Source organism: Argopecten irradians, chromosome 13, assembly GCF_041381155.1.
Source record: "Argopecten irradians isolate NY chromosome 13, Ai_NY, whole genome shotgun sequence".
Taxonomy (NCBI): Eukaryota; Metazoa; Mollusca; class Bivalvia; order Pectinida; family Pectinidae; genus Argopecten; species Argopecten irradians.
In genome coordinates, this window is record NC_091146.1 from 37,588,032 (window position 1) to 37,607,981 (window position 19,950).

Genomic DNA, 19,950 nt, shown 5'->3' on the forward strand with positions numbered 1-19,950 from the left:
GTTAAGTGAAGTCTCAAATTCGAGTGATATAACTTTTAAATAATTCGAATACATGTTAGATAGACTACATTTAGATTTATGATACAGATCGTAATAATGTTTCTAGACAAATGCCGACCACGACACATTGCGCACGGCTTCGAAAATCCTAAAATACTAAAAGTTTTGTTTAAAAATATGATAAAAAGTAACTAAAGACTGATTCATTTGTATGTCATAAACTAAATTCCAAAATGTCTGACGAAAAAGTTATCCAGAATACGTAATTTTGTGACTCTGAAAAAGGACGGAATTCGAGATCTCGGCAGTACTGTGCGTAATGGCTGCCGTGCGCTTGGGGTGATCTACGAAAGCAAACTTGGTCATAATCACACATCTTACGGTGTTTTACCAAGTAAGACTAAGAAAACAGTAATCGCTTATTAAAATTTCAGTACGATATTTGCGGAACTTGGAATTTAATTTGTAATTTCAAGCTCATATTTGCAATATTCTGTCAATGTTATACATATGCCTAATAGCCGCCGTGATTTTTCTCGTGTCGGTCGAAAATAGAGTATCAACATCGTAAAATATATGAATACCATATTTTTGTCCTGCTAAAGATTAAAGTTACATACATGTTTACATTCAAATCAGTAAGGCTTCTTGGTCCATACCTCGAGCTTTGTTTGCTCAAAATTTTCATGAAATAAAGACTAAACAATAGGATGGCTCTTAAATCTTGGCATACCCCTGATAAAGCGGGGAAGCCGTTTATTTTATTAGATTTATATTATAAGGAAATATGATTTTAAGTTTCTTGAAAAATTTTAGCGAAGGTGAGCGAAAATAACGCCGTTGAGCGAAAATAACACAACAAACATATATTCTTAAACGAAAACAAAGGATGAGGATTACAATATGCATGATACAAAGATATATTAATAAGAATAAAAACAACCATAAATTCACACATAAAGGTTGGAAGGACGGGGTTGGTTGGAGGGATGTTTTAAATTTCTTCTACCTTCTAAAACAGTATGTAAATGCTGACATTTTTAGAAATATTCTCAATTTTCAAAGATGGCGTCTGAAGCTGTATGGATGGGGCTCTATAGTGGGGACTCCCTTTGTCTTACAAGGGCTAAATCAGGGGCTTGACCAATCAGAAGACGTATAAATCTACTATGGGGCTTACAGCGGTCAGTGACCTATGGCCAATCAAATTAGGACTAATTAACATATTTATTAATGGGAATCAATTATGTGTGAATCTTTATGGTACAAAAATATGTCTATGAATAGACATTTGTTTTTTGTCCTGCTAAAGATTAAAGTTACATACATGTTTACATTCAAATCAGTAAGGCTTCTTGGTCCATACCTCGAGCTTTGTTTGCTCAAAATTTTCATGAAATAAAGACTAAACAATAGGATGGCTCTTAAATCTTGGCATACCCCTGATAAAGCGGGGAAGCCGTTTATTTTATTAGATTTATATTATAAGGAAATATGATTTTAAGTTTCTTGAAAAATTTTAGCGAAGGTGAGCGAAAATAACGCCAAACTGGCCTTATAAGCATAAGGCCAGGCGCCACCCGAGACCATATGTTTATATCTATAAAGTATTGTTACATATTTTTATTTACACCTTTTGTAATTAAGATAAAGCAACAATTCTCGGATTGTCGTACTATTAATTACAATAAAATGTAAACAAACATCGAAGCGGCTGTGTTCCTATCAGTACAGATATACGGAGTTGTACCTTTGAGCGCCCGGATGTACCTTTGTGTGACGTCATCGCCATCTTTTCTGAAATCTCCTATATACGAGAGAAACACCAATAACTTACTGTCTTTTCTGAAATAATCAAATAAAGTTAGCATCAAACAACAACTTGCGATCGTGTAGGTAGGTAATAATGACACCGTTAATCCCTTGATTAATGACCTAAAGGCTTGAGGTGTGTTCTCCATTTGCCCACTTTTTAGAGAACAAAGAAAAGTGTTGGTATAGGAGAACAATGGAAAACCAATTATAGTCAGTTTCATAATAATTTTTACCTGAGCTTACATGTATTCATTTACCTGAGCTACCTATAGTTTGTCAAAAGTGGGGAAATAGAGAGATATCAATATATACAGTACAGTACTATATATATATTTTATGCATTTTGACAGAAAATTTTGCATAATATTTTATATGTGACATCTTTGTAAATTTCAACATTGAGATAAGAATAAAGAACAAATTTGCATCCAAGTTTTAGGCGAAGTGTCATAGGAAGAGCAAATTGTTTTTTACCAACTGTTTCAATTTCAAGAATTAGTTAAAATTAAAAAAAAAAAACAAAAAAAAACATCTACATCTGTCGTTATTAGGAAAACCCAATCAAGACAATAATGCTTGTAATGTTGACATGTGTACTTATGTAGCTTTATAGAGAATATATCACAAGAAACTGTTCAATTCTGTAGGATGATACATGTGTCAATACACATATAAATATACATGTATCTAATTAATTATATCATATACAGTTGTATTCCATATACATTGTATATCAAACTTTACTGATGTCCCGACATTCCAATTCTACAGTAACAAGAAAGTTAAACATACATGTACTGTATATATAGGTTGGACATTGAGAAAATCCAGCTATTTTTCATCAAGGATGATATTTTGGCAATTTTTTGGAAATATCCAGATGGTCGCTAAAATATCCTCCATGAAATAGTTACTAAATATGAGATATTAATAGATTAAATATCCTTTTTAGTCAGAATGTAATATTTGGATTAATTGACATGTATTATATATATCAATGCGCATCACTTTTATCACACTTTAACAAGATGCCCATGGGCCTTAACGGTCACCTGAATTAGAATATATAATGAAACAAATAATGAAACAAATTGAAGACATATAAACACTATATGCTGGGCCTTGAAGTTGGTCAGTGATTTATAAATTTGACTTTTTTGACTATGAAGAGTATTTGCTTCCATCAAACCTGTGAACTTAGAGGTATATTTTGAAATTTTAATCATTTTGACACTGTTTGGTCCTGCCCCTCTGGTCCCCCAGGGGGTCATCGAGGACAGATATGGATGTTAAAATGCTATATCTTAGACTAATAATTCTAATCAAGTTTGACTAATTTCCTATGAAAATTGAGCAAAAAATTTTCATAAATGTGTTTTCCCTACATAAACTATAGTAAACTTGACCCCCTCCCCAGGGGGAAACGTGATATCCCAGGGTCATATAATTCACAACTTTTGTAAAGGACCCAATGATGTCCAATGTGAACATAAAAATAAGACTTTTGTCGGCACAATGGGGCCCTAAAATGACGATATATTACAGTGTATTTCAGTAAAATTGTCAAAAAGTTTATTTCTAATGAAAAGAGGCTATATATATATTATAAAATATATGATACATATTACCATAAACTATCTTTCTAGGTAGCATTTATGTGTATATGTAGATGAAGTTTAATGTACAGTAGTTGTAGGTATGTATATATTGTATGTTTGTCAAAAAGATAAAAAGAACTTTTGAAGTTAGTACCAAATATTAATTCTATGTTTGATGTGTTTAATTAAACATAACAATATCAAGAACATAACTGAGATTACAAAAAGAGTAACATATTAATAGATGTTTCCATGAAATAAAATTTCCATGCATGTATATGTTATGCATAAATGATACCCTTATGGAATAAGTACAGTAGTACAGGTGAAATTCACATGTAAAACACAGGTAAATCCAGGTTTACTTCTCTGAAATAGACTATAATCTTTGTCAAAACATTCTGCTAATTATCAGATTATAAAAAGTGGGCAAATGGAGATACAGCCAGGCTTGACACGCCAACTGTATAAACACAAGATTGTGAGCAGTTATCCATGTCGGTCGGTGCAGTCAGGTGTGACATAGGTAAAAAATCTCAAGGGCCGAACACCTGTTCGACGAATACATGGGTAAATACTATGTATTTGATGAAACGGGGACATATTTCTGTTCGAGGAATAAGGGGTATTCGACGAATAGCTGTTCGAGCTATCCGGGGTTTTGTTACATAGATTATATCGGGAGATGGTCGGGACCGTACGACCAGTTCGACGAATAGGGGGTATTCGAGGAATCCGGGTTCGAGTTAGAGGGGTTTTACTGTATAAAGTTGTATGTCAATGGATGCATTATAAATAATAGTGAAATGATTTAACCAATCTATAAAGGTTTAAGTTTAACCAGTCTCTGGGATAACACTACACATTTCTAACAATTAATCAGTCTCTATAGATAGAAAATGTTTAAAGTTCCATTTCAATGCTAAATTAACTCTTTGTCCAGTTCTTTATCTTTAACAGCAGCAGTCTTTGCTGCACGAGTAGTCGGTCCAGCTCTGGCATTGTACTGCGCCACATCATCTTCCAATAGTCGCTGAACTGACAAGACCATCTCCTCCGACGGCGAGTTTCTCTATAATGGCTAAAGGCCATTTGTTTCTTGGGCTATCATTATACACTAACACTACGTCACCAACCTTAAGTTTCTGATCATTGTTTCCGGAAATACGTTGATATTCCCTCAAGGATGTTAGATATTCCCTTTTCCACCTTGACCAGAAATGTTCAAAGACTTGTACTTGTACTCGGTATAACTTGTTAGCGTGGACGTGTGTTGTTGTAGAAGATTGGATATCCTCGGTGTTGCTTATAGGGTATGGTAGTGATGAAAGTTTCCTTCCGTGCAGTAAATGCGATGGTGTAATTGGGTCTTCATCCAACAAATCTGATGACACATAAGTCAATGGACGATCATTAAGAATTCTTTCGATCTCCACTATCACAGTTTAGTTGTTTTACTCATTAATGCTCGTCCAAGCGTTTTCTTTAGAAATGTTTTTATCATGCCGATTAACCGCTCCCGACAGCCTCCATATCAAGGTGCGCGTTTGGGTATGAATTTCCACGTGGTTCCCAAGTGTCCGAGTTGTTCTTTCAAAGTTACTGATTTAGACAGGCGTTCCATTTCTTTAGAAGCAGCAACAAAAGTAGTTCCATTGTCCGATATCATGATTTTTGGTAGGGATCTCCTGTTCGAAAAGCGGCGGAATGCAAGAATGAAATTTTCCTCTGTTAAGTCCCCAATTAGCTCAAGATGAACTGCCCTTGTATTTGCACAAGTAAATAAGCACAAGTAAACCTTTCCCACATTCTCGTTGTCTCTAACATAAAGCGCGCCTGTGAAATCTACACCGGTTACAGTGAATGGAGGTGACTGCAACACTCTATCCTTAGGTAACGGTGGAGGGTCAAGAGTTTTGAAGGATGGTCCACTACATTTACGACAAATCAAACATTTGTGAATTACAGCTTTTACTCGCTGTCGTATGGATGGGATCCAAAATGTTCACAGAAAACTAATGATAAGTGGATTATTTACATTAAACATGAACTAAAATGGATTAGGATACCTAGGAATGAAAGTTACGCTGACTGTTATACATGTAACATTATTGGGAATAGAATTAATGATGTGTTTAGGCAAGAGGTTATTAACAATAATGTAAATAATACAACACGAGGTATACTTTAAAAACATTTAGTAGACATTTTTTGTTCACAATTTTTTTTAAACAAAGCCTATTATAAATACCGTTTGCACTGGACCGGTACTGCCTGGCACTGCTAATTCCATAGTAATAACAGCCTTGGATGGAGCAAAACTAGCATACTTTGAATGGCGAATTTCCCATTTGTTCAGCTAAATAATAGTGGATTTCAATAGTAAAAAAGAGTCCAAATGCCACGTAAGATCATCTAGTCATTCATCTTTTCGAATCTCGTTGTATTACATGTAGTTGGTAAATTACATGTAATTACATGTTTATATTAAGGTTTTGTGTAATTGTTTATGGTATGTTTATATATTTATTAGTTATTTATTAACATCAAATTCCCTAGAGAATATTTAGTTCAATCCATAACATGTACATTAATCTGCGTGTTATACGTGTAATTGTATACATGTATGTATATATGGGACAAGGAAGTAATTCCAACCGTGTGGACAAATAAAAATTGTTAAATTTTCGAGGCGATCTGCCCCTTTATCGAGACATACAAAACGAACAAGATTACATTATAGGATAAGAACAGTAATGCGGGACAAAGCGGACAGATATTTAACTATACATCACAATGGAGCGCAATTTACCCTTCGGCAAGTAGCAGCCGAAGGCCGGATCTACCAAAATGTATCCATGCTGTTCGGCAGAACGCTAAAATATGAGCGATGACTGGAAAGCCTGCCACGTGTGACGTCAAATGTGTGGCGAACTTTATATGTAGTGCTCATTGGTATAGGATGCAAATTTAGTCGCCTATCTCCTCGGTGTGTGGGCAAGGAATCAAAGTCCTAAATTTAGTCGCCTTTGGCCGGACAGCATATGTAAAGGATCAAAAACGCGTAGAACAGAACGGGAAAATGTTGGAAATAGGGATAATTAATTGGAAAGCGAGTGATCAATTAATGTCAATTAGTATATTTAACGTTCGTTAATGCCTTTGGGATAGCGGGTCTGTAGACAGGTAATCCAGAATCTCTCTCTAGATCAACGCTTGGTTTGTGTCCAGTAGGAACAGTGCTCAATTGCAATCACCTGCATGTCTTTCCAACCAACTATGGCTGGGTAAGTTGAAATGTCTGGCAACCGGATAGTCAGGTTTGTTCTGTTTGATAGACCAGCGGCGATTGTTGATTCTGACGTTAAGTGGACCACCGGTTTCCCCAACGTATTGCATTGTGCATTTCCTACACGAGAGGAGGTAGATGACATTGCTGGATTTGCACGTCAGGTTCTGTCGGATGTTGTATGCTCTGTTGTTGATAGTACATTCAAATGTGTCTGTGGATGCTGTGTATGGACACATCATGCACCGTTTATTGTTGCATGTCTGGAACGAACCCGTTTGCGCAGCAGGAGCAAGAGGAGGAAGTTTGCTACTCACTACAAGGTCTTTTACCTTTTTTTGGTCTGCGGTAGGCTAGTAGCGGTGGCTCTGGGAAAATACGCCTAAGTTTGGTTGATGATTCAATGATTTTCCAGTTGTTCCTAAGGATAGAAGGGAGATGTGGTGAGTTAGGATGGAATATTAACACACAGGGAACGTGTTGAGTGGCATTTAAGGTGTAGTATATAATGAGATAGGCTTTATCTAGGGCGCGGATCTTGTCGATTTCTTGGTCGATCAGATGCGATTTGTATCCTCTAGAGAGAAGGTGGCATTTCACCTCTTCGCACCGGCGTTCGAAGGTGGTATTGTCGGACACTATTCGATGGATTCGTATAGCTTGTGAATAGGGAATGCTTCTGGTGGTATGCGAGGGATGACAACTGGTGGGACGGAGGTATAGATGAGAATCAGTAGGTTTGGAATGCAAGTCAGTACTAATGGCCCCTTCAACTAAGACGGATCTAATGTCTAGAAAATATATTGGTATCTGATATATCGGCAGGGAAATTGATGGTATTGTGGAATGTGTTGGCATGTTCAATAAATTCTTCGGGAGACTGTCGGTTGGAGGTCCATTTGATTTCAATATCTTCAATGAATCTGAGCCAGCTGAAAGGTTTATTTGGGTCTGATATTAAGATTGCAGATTCAAAGTGTCCCGTGAATACATTGGCATACGAAGGAGTCATCTTGGTACCCATAGCTGTACCACTGATTTGCAAGTAGTTGTCGTCATTAAACTTGAAGTTGTTAAGGATGAGGACAAGTTTAAGGAGATCTACTAAACTCTGGGTCGACGGATGGTTAAACACACGTCTGTCCCATGCCGCACGACAGGCAGCGATGCCGTCCGCGTGCGGGAAGCTGATGCAGGGGCATCCATCGTAACTAACAGAGTACCATCTGGTAGGTCATGGCAAGGCGTTTTATTCAAGTAATCAGTAGTATATTTTAGATAAGATGGTAGATTTTCAACAATGGGACATAAATGGAAATCAAGAAACTTTGATATCTTTTCGGTAAAGATTTGTAACCATGACACGAGACCTAGTCTGGCTGTTGTGGTAAAGATTTGTAACCATGACACAAGACCTAGTCTGGCTGTTCAGCAAGACCTAGTCTGGCTGTTGTGGTAAAGATTTGTAACCATGACACAAGACCTAGTCTGGCTGTTCAGGTAAAGATTTGTAACCATGACACAAGACCTAGTCTGGCTGTTGTGGTAAAGATTTGTAACCATGACACAAGACCTAGTCTGACTGTTGTGGTAAAGATTTGTAACCATGACACAAGACCTAGTCTGGCTGTTGTGGTAAAGATTTGTAACCATGACACAAGACCTAGTCTGGCTGCTCAGGTAAAGATTTGTAATCATGACACAAGACCTATTATGACTGTTGTGGTAAAGATTTGTAATGACACAAGACCTAGTCTGACTGATGTGGTAAAGATTTGTAACCATGACACAAGACCTAGTCTGACTAATGTGGTAAAAATTTGTAATGACACAAGACCTAGTCTGGCTGTTGTGGTAAAGATTTGTAACCATGACACAAGACCTAGTCTGGCCGTTGTGGTAAAGATTTGTAACCATGACACAAGACCTAGTCTGACTGATGTGGTAAAGATTTGTAACCATGACACAAGACCTAGTCTGGCTGTCGTGGTAAAGATTTGTAACAATGACACAAGACCTAGTCTGGCTGTTGTGGTAAAGATTTGTAACCATGACACAAGACCTAGTCTGGCTGTCGTGGTAAAGATTTGTAACCATGACACAAGACTTAGTCTGGCTGTTGTGGTAAAGATTTGTAACCATGACACAAGACCTAGTCTGGCTGTTCAGGTAAAGATTTGTAACCATGACACAAGACCTAGTCTGACTGTTGTGGTAAAGATTTGTAACCATGACACAAGACTTAGTCTGGCTGTTGTGGTAAAGATTTGTAACCATGACACAAGACCTAGTCTGGCTGTTCAGGTAAAGATTTGTAACCATGACACAAGACCTAGTCTGACTGTTGTGGTAAAGATTTGTAACCATGACACAAGACCTAGTCTGGCTGTTGTGGTAAAGATTTGTAACCATGACACAAGACCTAGTCTGGCTGCTCAGGTAAAGATTTGTTATCATGACACAAGACCTATTATGACTGTTGTGGTAAAGATTTGTAATGACACAAGACCTAGTCTGGCTGTTGTGGTAAAGATTTGTAACCATGACACAAGACCTAGTCTGACTAATGTGGTAAAAATTTGTAATGACACAAGACCTAGTCTGGCTGTTGTGGTAAAGATTTGTAACCATGACACAAGACCTAGTCTGGCTGTTGTGGTAAAGATTTGTAACCATGACACAAGACTTAGTCTGGCTGTTGTGGTAAAGATTTGTAACCATGACACAAGACCTAGTCTGGCTGTTCAGGTAAAGATTTGTAACCATGACACAAGACCTAGTCTGACTGTTGTGGTAAAGATTTGTAACCATGACACAAGACTTAGTCTGGCTGTTGTGGTAAAGATTTGTAACCATGACACAAGACCTAGTCTGGCTGTTGTGGTAAAGATTTGTAACCATGACACAAGACCTAGTCTGACTGTTGTGGTAAAGATTTGTAACCATGACACAAGACCTAGTCTGGCTGTTGTGGTAAAGATTTGTAACAATGACACAAGACCTAGTCTGGCTGCTCAGGTAAAGATTTGTTATCATGACACAAGACCTATTATGACTGTTGTGGTAAAGATTTGTAATGACACAAGACCTAGTCTGGCTGTTGTGGTAAAGATTTGTAACCATGACACAAGACCTAGTCTGGCTGTTGTGGTAAAAATTTGTAACCATGACACAAGACCTAGTCTGGCTGTTGTGGTAAAGATTTGTAACCATGACACAAGACCTAGTCTGGCTGTTGTGGTAAAGATTTGTAACCATGACACAAGACCTAGTCTGGCTGTTGTGGTAAAGATTTGTAACCATGACACAAGACCTATTATGGCTGTTGTGGTAAAGATTTGTAACCATGACACAAGACCTAGTCTGGCTGTTGTGGTAAAGATTTGTAACCATGACACAAGACCTATTCTGGCTGTTGTGGTAAAGATTTGTAACCATGACACAAGACCTAGTCTGGCTGTTGTGGTAAAGATTTGTAACCATGACACAAGACCTAGTCTGACTGTTGTGGTAAAGATTTGTAACCATGACACAAGACCTAGTCTGGCTGTTCAGGTAAAGATTTGTAACCATGACACAAGACCTAGTCTGACTGTTGTGGTAAAGATTTGTAACCATGACACAAGACCTAGTCTGGACTGTTGTGGTAAAGATTTGTAACCATGACACAAGACCTAGTCTGGCTGTTGTGGTAAAGATTTGTAACCATGACACAAGACCTAGTCTGGCTGTTGTGGTAAAGATTTGTAATCATGACACAAGACCTAGTCTGGCTGTTCAGGTAAAGATTTGTAACCATGACACAAGACCTAGTCTGGCTGTTGTGGTAAAGATTTGTAACCATGACACAAGACCTAGTCTGACTGTTGTGGTAAAGATTTGTAACCATGACACAAGACTTAGTCTGGCTGTTGTGGTAAAGATTTGTAACCATGACACAAGACCTAGTCTGGCTGTTGTGGTAAAGATTTGTAACCATGACACAAGACCTACATGTAGCTGACTGTTGTGGTAAAAATGTGTAACCATGACACAAGACCTACATGTAGTCTGACTGTTGTGGTAAAGATGTGTAACCATGACACAAGACCTACATGTAGTCTGACTGTTGTGGTAAAAATGTGTAACCATGACACAAGACCTACATGTAGTCTGACTGTTGTGGTAAAGATTTGTAACCATGACACAAGACCTAGTCTGACTGTTGTGGTAAAGATTTGTAACCATGACACAAGACCTAGTCTGGCTGTTGTGGTAAAGATTTGTAACCATGACACAAGACCTAGTCTGGCTGTTGTGGTAAAGATTTGTAACCATGACACAAGACCTAGTCTGGCTGTTCAGGTAAAGATTTGTAACCATGACACAAGACCTAGTCTGACTGTTGTGGTAAAGATTTGTAACCATGACACAAGACCTAGTCTGGCTGTTGTGGTAAAGATTTGTAACCATGACACAAGACCTAGTCTGGCTGTTGTGGTAAAGATTTGTAACCATGACACAAGACCTAGTCTGGCTGTTGTGGTAAAGATTTGTAACCATGACACAAGACTTAGTCTGGCTGTTGTGGTAAAGATTTGTAACCATGACACAAGACTTAGTCTGGCTGTTGTGGTAAAGATTTGTAACCATGACACAAGACCTAGTCTGGCTGCTCAGGTAAAGATTTGTAATCATGACACAAGACCTAGTCTGGCTGTTGTGGTAAAGATTTGTAACCATGACACAAGACCTAGTCTGACTGATGTGGTAAAGATTTGTAACCATGACACAAGACTTAGTCTGGCTGCTCAGGTAAAGATTTGTAATCATGACACAAGACCTAGTCTGGTTGTTAGGTAAATATTTGTAACCATGACACAAGACCTACATGTAGTCTGACTGTTGTGGTAAAGATTTGTAACCATGACACAAGACCTAGTCTGGCTGTTGTGGTAAAGATTTGTAATCATGACACAAGACTTAGTCTGGCTGTTGAGGTAAAGATTTGTAACCATGACACAAGACCTAGTCTGGCTGTTGTGGTAAAGATTTGTAACAATGACACAAGACTTAGTCTGGCTGTTGTGGTAAAGATTTGTAACCATGACACAAGACCTAGTCTGGCTGCTCAGGTAAAGATTTGTAATCATGACACAAGACCTAGTCTGGCTGTTGTGGTAAAGATTTGTAACCATGACACAAGACCTAGTCTGGCTGCCATGGCCTGGGGTATATAATGTACTGATATTGTATTATACTATCATGGCCTGGGGTATATAATGTACTGATATTGTATTATACTATCATGGCCTGGGGTATATAATGTACTGATATTGTATTATACTATCATGGCCTGGGGTATATAATGTATTATACTATCATGACCTGGGGTATATATAATGTACTGATATTGTATTATACTATCATGACCTGGGGTATATAATGTACTGATATTAGTATAATTATACTATCATGACCTGGGGTATATAATGTACTGATATTGTATTATACTATCATGGCCTGGGGTATATAATGTATTACTGATATTGTATTATATACATCATCAACCTGGGGTATATAATGTACTGATATTGTATTATACTATCATGGCCTTGGGTTATAATGTATGATATTGTATTTTATACTATCATGGACTTGGGTTTATTAATGTTACTGATATTGTATTTTTACTATCAATGGCCTTGGGTATATTTTGTACTGATATTGTATTATTACTATCATGACCTGGGGTTTATAATGTACTGATATTGTATACCCAATATTAACTATCTGGCCTGGGGTATATTTTATGTAGCTGATATTCGTATTATATATCTTGGACTGGGGTATATAATGTACTGATATTATATCTATACTATCATGGCCTGGGGTTATATAATGTACTGATATTGTACTTATACTATCAGGGCCCTGGGGTATATAATGTACTGATATTATATTATTACTATCATGACCTGGGGTATATAATGTACTGATATTGTTTTTATACTTTCATGGCCTGGCGGTATTATAATGTACTGGAGATGTATATTATAATATCATGGCCTTGGGGATTATAATGTACCTAATGATTATATTATACTATCATGGCTTGGGATATAGAATGTACTGATATTATATTATAACTATAAGTGTACCTAGGTGTATATAATGTACTGATATTATATTATACTTATCATGACCTGGGTGTATAATGTACTGATATTATATTATACTTTCATGGCCCTTGTGGATATAATATGTTCTGATATCTTTATAATACAATAATGACCCTAGGGGTATGTTAATGTTACTGTTTTTTATATTATTTTACTATAATGGCACCCTTGGGATGCGGTATATAATATACAGATATTTATGTTAAACTAATCATGCATTGAGGTAAAAGAATTAACTGATATTATATTTATACTATCATGGCCTGGGGTATATTTAATGTATGATATTGTCTTAACTATAATGCGGCCTTGGGTTTATACTGTAATGATATGTATTATTCTATCATGGCCATGGGGAATATAATGCACTGATTATTGTATTAAACTATCAATGACCTGGGGGAATATACAATGTACAGTTATTAATATTATGCCTATCATGGGCCTTGGGTATATTATGTAACTGATATTATGTTTTAACCATCATGGCCTGGGGTAATATATTGTACTGATAATAGTTGTTCTGACCATCATGGCCTTGGGTTTGATATAGTACTGGATATACTATGTATGCTATGGTAGCCTTGGTTATAAAATGTACTTGATATTGTTATAACCGGTATACAATCATGGCCTCTGTGTCTAGAATGTTACTGATATTGTAGTAGTACTCAACATGGCCTTGGGAATAGATATTGTACTGACAATATTGTATTATTACTATCATGGCCATTGGGTCATCTAAGGGACTGATATTGTATTTTTATATACTCATCATGCCTTGGTATAGAATTGTACTGATATTGGATTATACTATCATGGCCTTGGGTACTAGAATGTACTGATCTTTTATATTATTCTAATCACACTGGCGCCTTGGGTATATACATTGTAAGATATATATTATATAATAATAACATGGCCTGGGTTATAGGAATGAAATCTGCTAATGTGTCTATAAACCATCATGACCTGGAGGTATATTAATGTACTGATCATCTGTGTAATATTCCATCATGTGGCATTGGGGTTTATAGAATCGTACTCGTATTGTTTTAAACTATCTATGGCCTTAGCCTTGGTATAGAATGTTAATAGATATTATATTTATACTTATCATGGACTATGGGTCTTTATAAATGTAACTGATATTTATATCTATTCTATCATGGCACTTGGGTATATAATGTACAGATAATTATATGATACTATCATAGCGCTTGGGTATTTTAATGCTAATGATTATTATAAATATCACTAATCATGGCCTTGGGCTAAAGACATATACTGATATGTTATTATAATATCATGCGCTTTGGGTTATAGAAATGTTCTTGAATATTATATTGTATACTCATAATGCCTTGGGAATATAATCGTACTGTTAATGATATTATCATTATACTATCATGGCATGGGGTATAGATCTGTTATGTTATTTTTTTATACTAATCATGGGACCTGGGGTATATAATGTACTGATATTGTATTATACTATCATGGCCTGGGGGGTATATAATGTACTGATATAGTATATTATACTATCATGGCCTGGGGGTATATAATGTACTGATATTATAGTTATTATACCTATCATGGCCTGGGGGTATATAATGTGACTGATATTGTATTATACTATCATGGCCTGGGGTATATAAAGTACTCTGATATTGTATTATGACTATCCTATGGCCATGGTATAAAATGTACTGATATTGTATTTTTATACTATCATGGCCTGGGTATAGAATGTACTGCTATTGTATATTACTACTATCATGGCCTGGGGTATATAATGTACTGATATTGTATTATACAAAATCATGGCCCTGTGGGTATATATAATAAACTAATCACTGATAATTGTACCTGTTATACTATACATGGCCTGGGGTATATAATGTACTGATATAGTATTATACTATCATGGCCTGGGGTATATAATGTACTGATATTGTATTATACTATCATGGCCTGGGGTATATAATGTACTGATATTATATTATACTATCATGGCCTGGGGTATTATATAATGTACTGACTATTGTATTATACTATCATGGCCTGGGTATAGAATGTACTGATATTATATTATACTATCATGACCTTGGGTATATAATGTACTGATATTGTATTTATACTATCATGGCCTGGGGTATATAATGTACTGATATTGTAGTTATACTATCAATGATCCTGGGTATATATAATGTACTGATATTGGTAATTATACTATCATGGCCTTGGGTATATAATGTACTGATATTGTATATAATACTATCATGGCCTGGGGTATATAATGTACTGATATAGTATATAACTATCATGGCCTGGGTATAAAATTGTATAATAATGTATTATACTATCATGGCCTGGGGGTATATAATGTACTAATACTTGTATTTATACTATCATGGCCTTGGGTATATAATGTACTGATATTATTATTATACTATCATGGCCTATGGGGTATATGAATGTACTGATTATTTTTATTATACTATTTTATATTATGTATCATGGCCATGGCCTTGGGTATATAATTTGTACTGATATTTGTATTATACTTTCATGACCTGGGGTATATAATGTACTGATAATGTATCTAATACTTATCATGGCCTGGGGTATATAAATGGTACTGATATTGAGTATTATTACCATCATGGCCTAGGGTATATAATGTACTGATATTGTGTTATAACTATCATGTCCTGGGGTATATAATGTACTGAGTCATTGTATTATACTTATCATGGCCTGGGGTATATTATAATGTACTGATATTGTATTATACTATCATGTGCCTGGGGTCTATAATGTACTGATATTATAATGTATACTATCATGGCCTTGGGTATATAATGTACTGATATTGTAATTATACTATCATGTGCCTTGGGTATAATAATGTACTGATATTGTATTATACCTAATCATTGGCCTGGGGTATAGAATGTACTGATATTGTATTAATACTATCATGGCCTGGGGTATATAATGTACTGATAGTGTATTATTATACTATCATGCCCTGGGTATATAAGTGTACTGATATTGTATTATACTATCATGGCCTGGGGGTATAGAAGTAAGGATATTGTATTTATACTATCATGGCCCTTGGGTATATAATGTACTGATATTGTATTATACTATCATGCGCCTGGGGTATATAATGTACTGAATATATATATTATACTATCATGTCTTGGGGTATATAATGTAACTGATATTATATTTTTACGTAATCAGGGCCTGGGTATATAATGTACTGATATTAGTATTATACTATCATGTACCTGAGGTATATAATGTACTGATATTATGTATTATACTGATCATGACCTGTGGTATAATAATGTAGGGATATAGTATTATACTATCATGACCTGGGGTATATAATGTACTGATATTGTATTATACTATCCATGGCCTGGGGTATATAATGTACTGATATAGTATTATACTATCATGACCTGGGGTATAAAAATGTTACTGATATTGTATTATACTATATCATGGCCCTGGGTTTATTAGTGTACTGATATTGTATTTATACTATCATGATAGCCTTGGGTATATAATGAACTGATATATGAATTATACTATCATGACCTGGGGGTATATAATGTACTGATATTGTATTATACTATCATGACCTGGGTATATAATGTACTGTAAATAGTAGTATACTATCATGACCCTGTGGTATATAATGTACTGATATTGTATTATACTATAATGTGTACTGGGGTATAGAATGTACTGATAAATAGTATTTACTTGCATGGCATGGGGCTATAAATTGTACTATTATTATATTTATACTATTCATGGCCTTGGGGTTATATAATGTACTTATATAGTATATACTACTATCATGCCTTGGGTATATAATGTACTGCTATTGTAATGATAGCTATCATGGCCTGGGGTTATAAAATGTACTGATATTGTATTATACTATCATTGCCTTGGGTATATAAATGTATGATATAGTATTGATACTATCGAGTGTCCAGGGGTATAAATCGTACTGATATTATAATATTATCATGGAACTGGGTATAAAATGTACTAGATATTGCTATTATACTATCATGCCTCAGGTATAATAATGTAATGATATTGTATTATACTATCATGACCTCGCGGGTAAATAATGTACTGATATTGTATTATACTATCATGGCCTTGCGGTATATAATGTACTGATATAGGATTATACAATCATGACCTGGGGTTAAATAATGTACTGATAAATTATATTATACTATCAAGGCCTAGAGGGTATATAATGTACAGATATTATAATATACTATCATGACCTGGGGTATATAATGTACTGATATAGTATTATACTATCATGACCTGGGGTATCATAATTGTACCTGATATTGTATTATACCTATCTATGGCATGGGGTATATAATGTACTGATATTGTAATTATACTAAATCATGACCTTGGGTATAGAATGTACTGAATGTACTGCTATTGTGTTATATAATGTACTCGATATCATTATACTATCATGGCCTCCGATTGTATATAATGTACGTATAGTATATACAATCCATCGAACCTGGGGTATATAATGTAATCGATATTTGTATTATACTATCATGGACCTGGGGTATATATAGATACTCTTACTATCATACCTGGGGTATATTATGTCCTGAAATAGTATATACCTGTCCTGGGGTATATAATGTACTGAAATTGTATTACCGGTATACTATCATGGCCTTGGGTATAAGAATTTGACTTGAAATGGTATTATACTATCAATGACCTGGGGGATAAGAAATAGTATTAATACTATCATGATCTGGTGTATATAATGTTACTGATATATCTAATTATACTATCATGACCTGTGGTAATTATAATGTACTGATATTGTATTATTACATATCATGACGGGGGGGGGGGTGGTGGGGGGTATGTATAATGTACTGATAAATTATAATGTATTATTGCTGCTATACATTCACATGGCCTGTGGTATATAATGTACTGATATTGTATTATACTATCATGGCGCTGGGGAATATAATTGTACTGATATAGTATTATACTGATAGATGAGTTCATGACCTGGGTATATGGAATAATGTCCTACTGATATTCGTATTATACATAACATGGTCCATGGGGTATATAATGTACTGATATTATTATCGATACTATCATGGCCTAGGGGGTATATAATGTACTGATTTTGTAATTAGTACTATCATGACCTGGGGTTATATAATGTACTGTATAGTAATGACTATCATGGCCTGGTATATAATGCGTATATATTATACTTATATCATGGCCTGTGTATATATAATGTACTGATATTGTATTATACTATCATGGCCTGGGGTATAGAAAGTACTGATAAAGTAGAAATACTATCATGGCCTGGGTATATAATGTACTGATATATATATACTATCATGGCCTTGGGTATATAAATGTTCTTGATATTGTATTTATACTATCATGGCCTGGGGTATATGAATGTACTGATATTGTATTATACTATCATGGCCTGGTATATAATGTACTGATATTGTATTATACTATCATGGCCTGGGGTATATATGTAATGTACTGATATATTAATTATACTATCATGGCCTGGGGTTATATAATTGTTGATACTATTATACTATCATGGCCTGGGATTATATAATGTACTGTATTATTGTATTATACTATCATGGACCTGGGGTATAATAATGTACTGATATTGTATTATACTATCATGGCCTGGGGTATATAATGTACTGATATTGTATTTATACTATCAGTTAGGCCCTTTGGGTATATAATGTACTGATATTGTATTATACTAATCATGACCTGTGGTATATAAATGTACTGATATTGTATTATACTATCATGGCCTGGGGTATATAATGTACTGATATTGTATTATACTATCATGACCTGGGGTATATAATGTACTGATATAGTATTATACTATCATGACCTGGGGTATATAATGTACTGATATAGTATTATACTATCATGACCTGGGGTATATAATGTACTGATATAGTATTATACTATCATGACCTGGGGTATATAATATTAAGGTACATGATATTGTATTATACTATCAACTGTATGGTATATAATGTAACTGATATAGTAATTATACTATCATGACCTGGGGTATATAATGTACTGATATTGTATTATACTATCATGGCCTGGGGTATATAATGTACTGATATTGTGTATTATACTATCATGACCTGGGTATATAAGGTGATTGATATATTGTATTATACTATCATGACCTGGGGTATATATGTACTGATCATTGTATTATACTATCATGACCTGGGGTATATAATGTACTGATATTGTATTATACTATCATGACCTGGGGTATATAATGTACTGATATTGTATTATACTATCATGACCTGGGGTATATAATGTACTGATATTGTATTATACTATCATGACCTGGGGTATATAATGTACTGATTATTGGTATTATACTATCATTACCTGGGTATTATATAATTCGTACTGTATTATATACTATCATGACCTGGGGTATAATAATGTACTGATATAGTATTATCCTATCATGACCTGGGGTATATAATGTAGGTGATATATACTATACTATGACCTGGGGTACTGATATATAATGTACTGATACTGTATAATACTATCATGACCTGGGGTATAGAATGTACTGAAATAGTATTATACTATCATGGCCTGGGGTATATAATGTACTGATGTAGTATTATACTATCATGACCTGGGGTATATATAGTATTATACTATCATGGCCTGGGGTATATAATGTACTGATACTGTATAATACTATCATGACCTGGGGTATATAATGTACTGATACTGTATAATACTATCATGACCTGGGGTATATAATGTACTGATAACTGTATTATACTATCATGACCTGGGGTAATAATCATTTACTGATATTGATATTATACTATCATGACCTTGGGGAATGTTACTGAAGTATATATACTTATCATGACCTGGGGTATATAATGTACTGATATTGTATTATACTATCATGGCCTGGGGTATA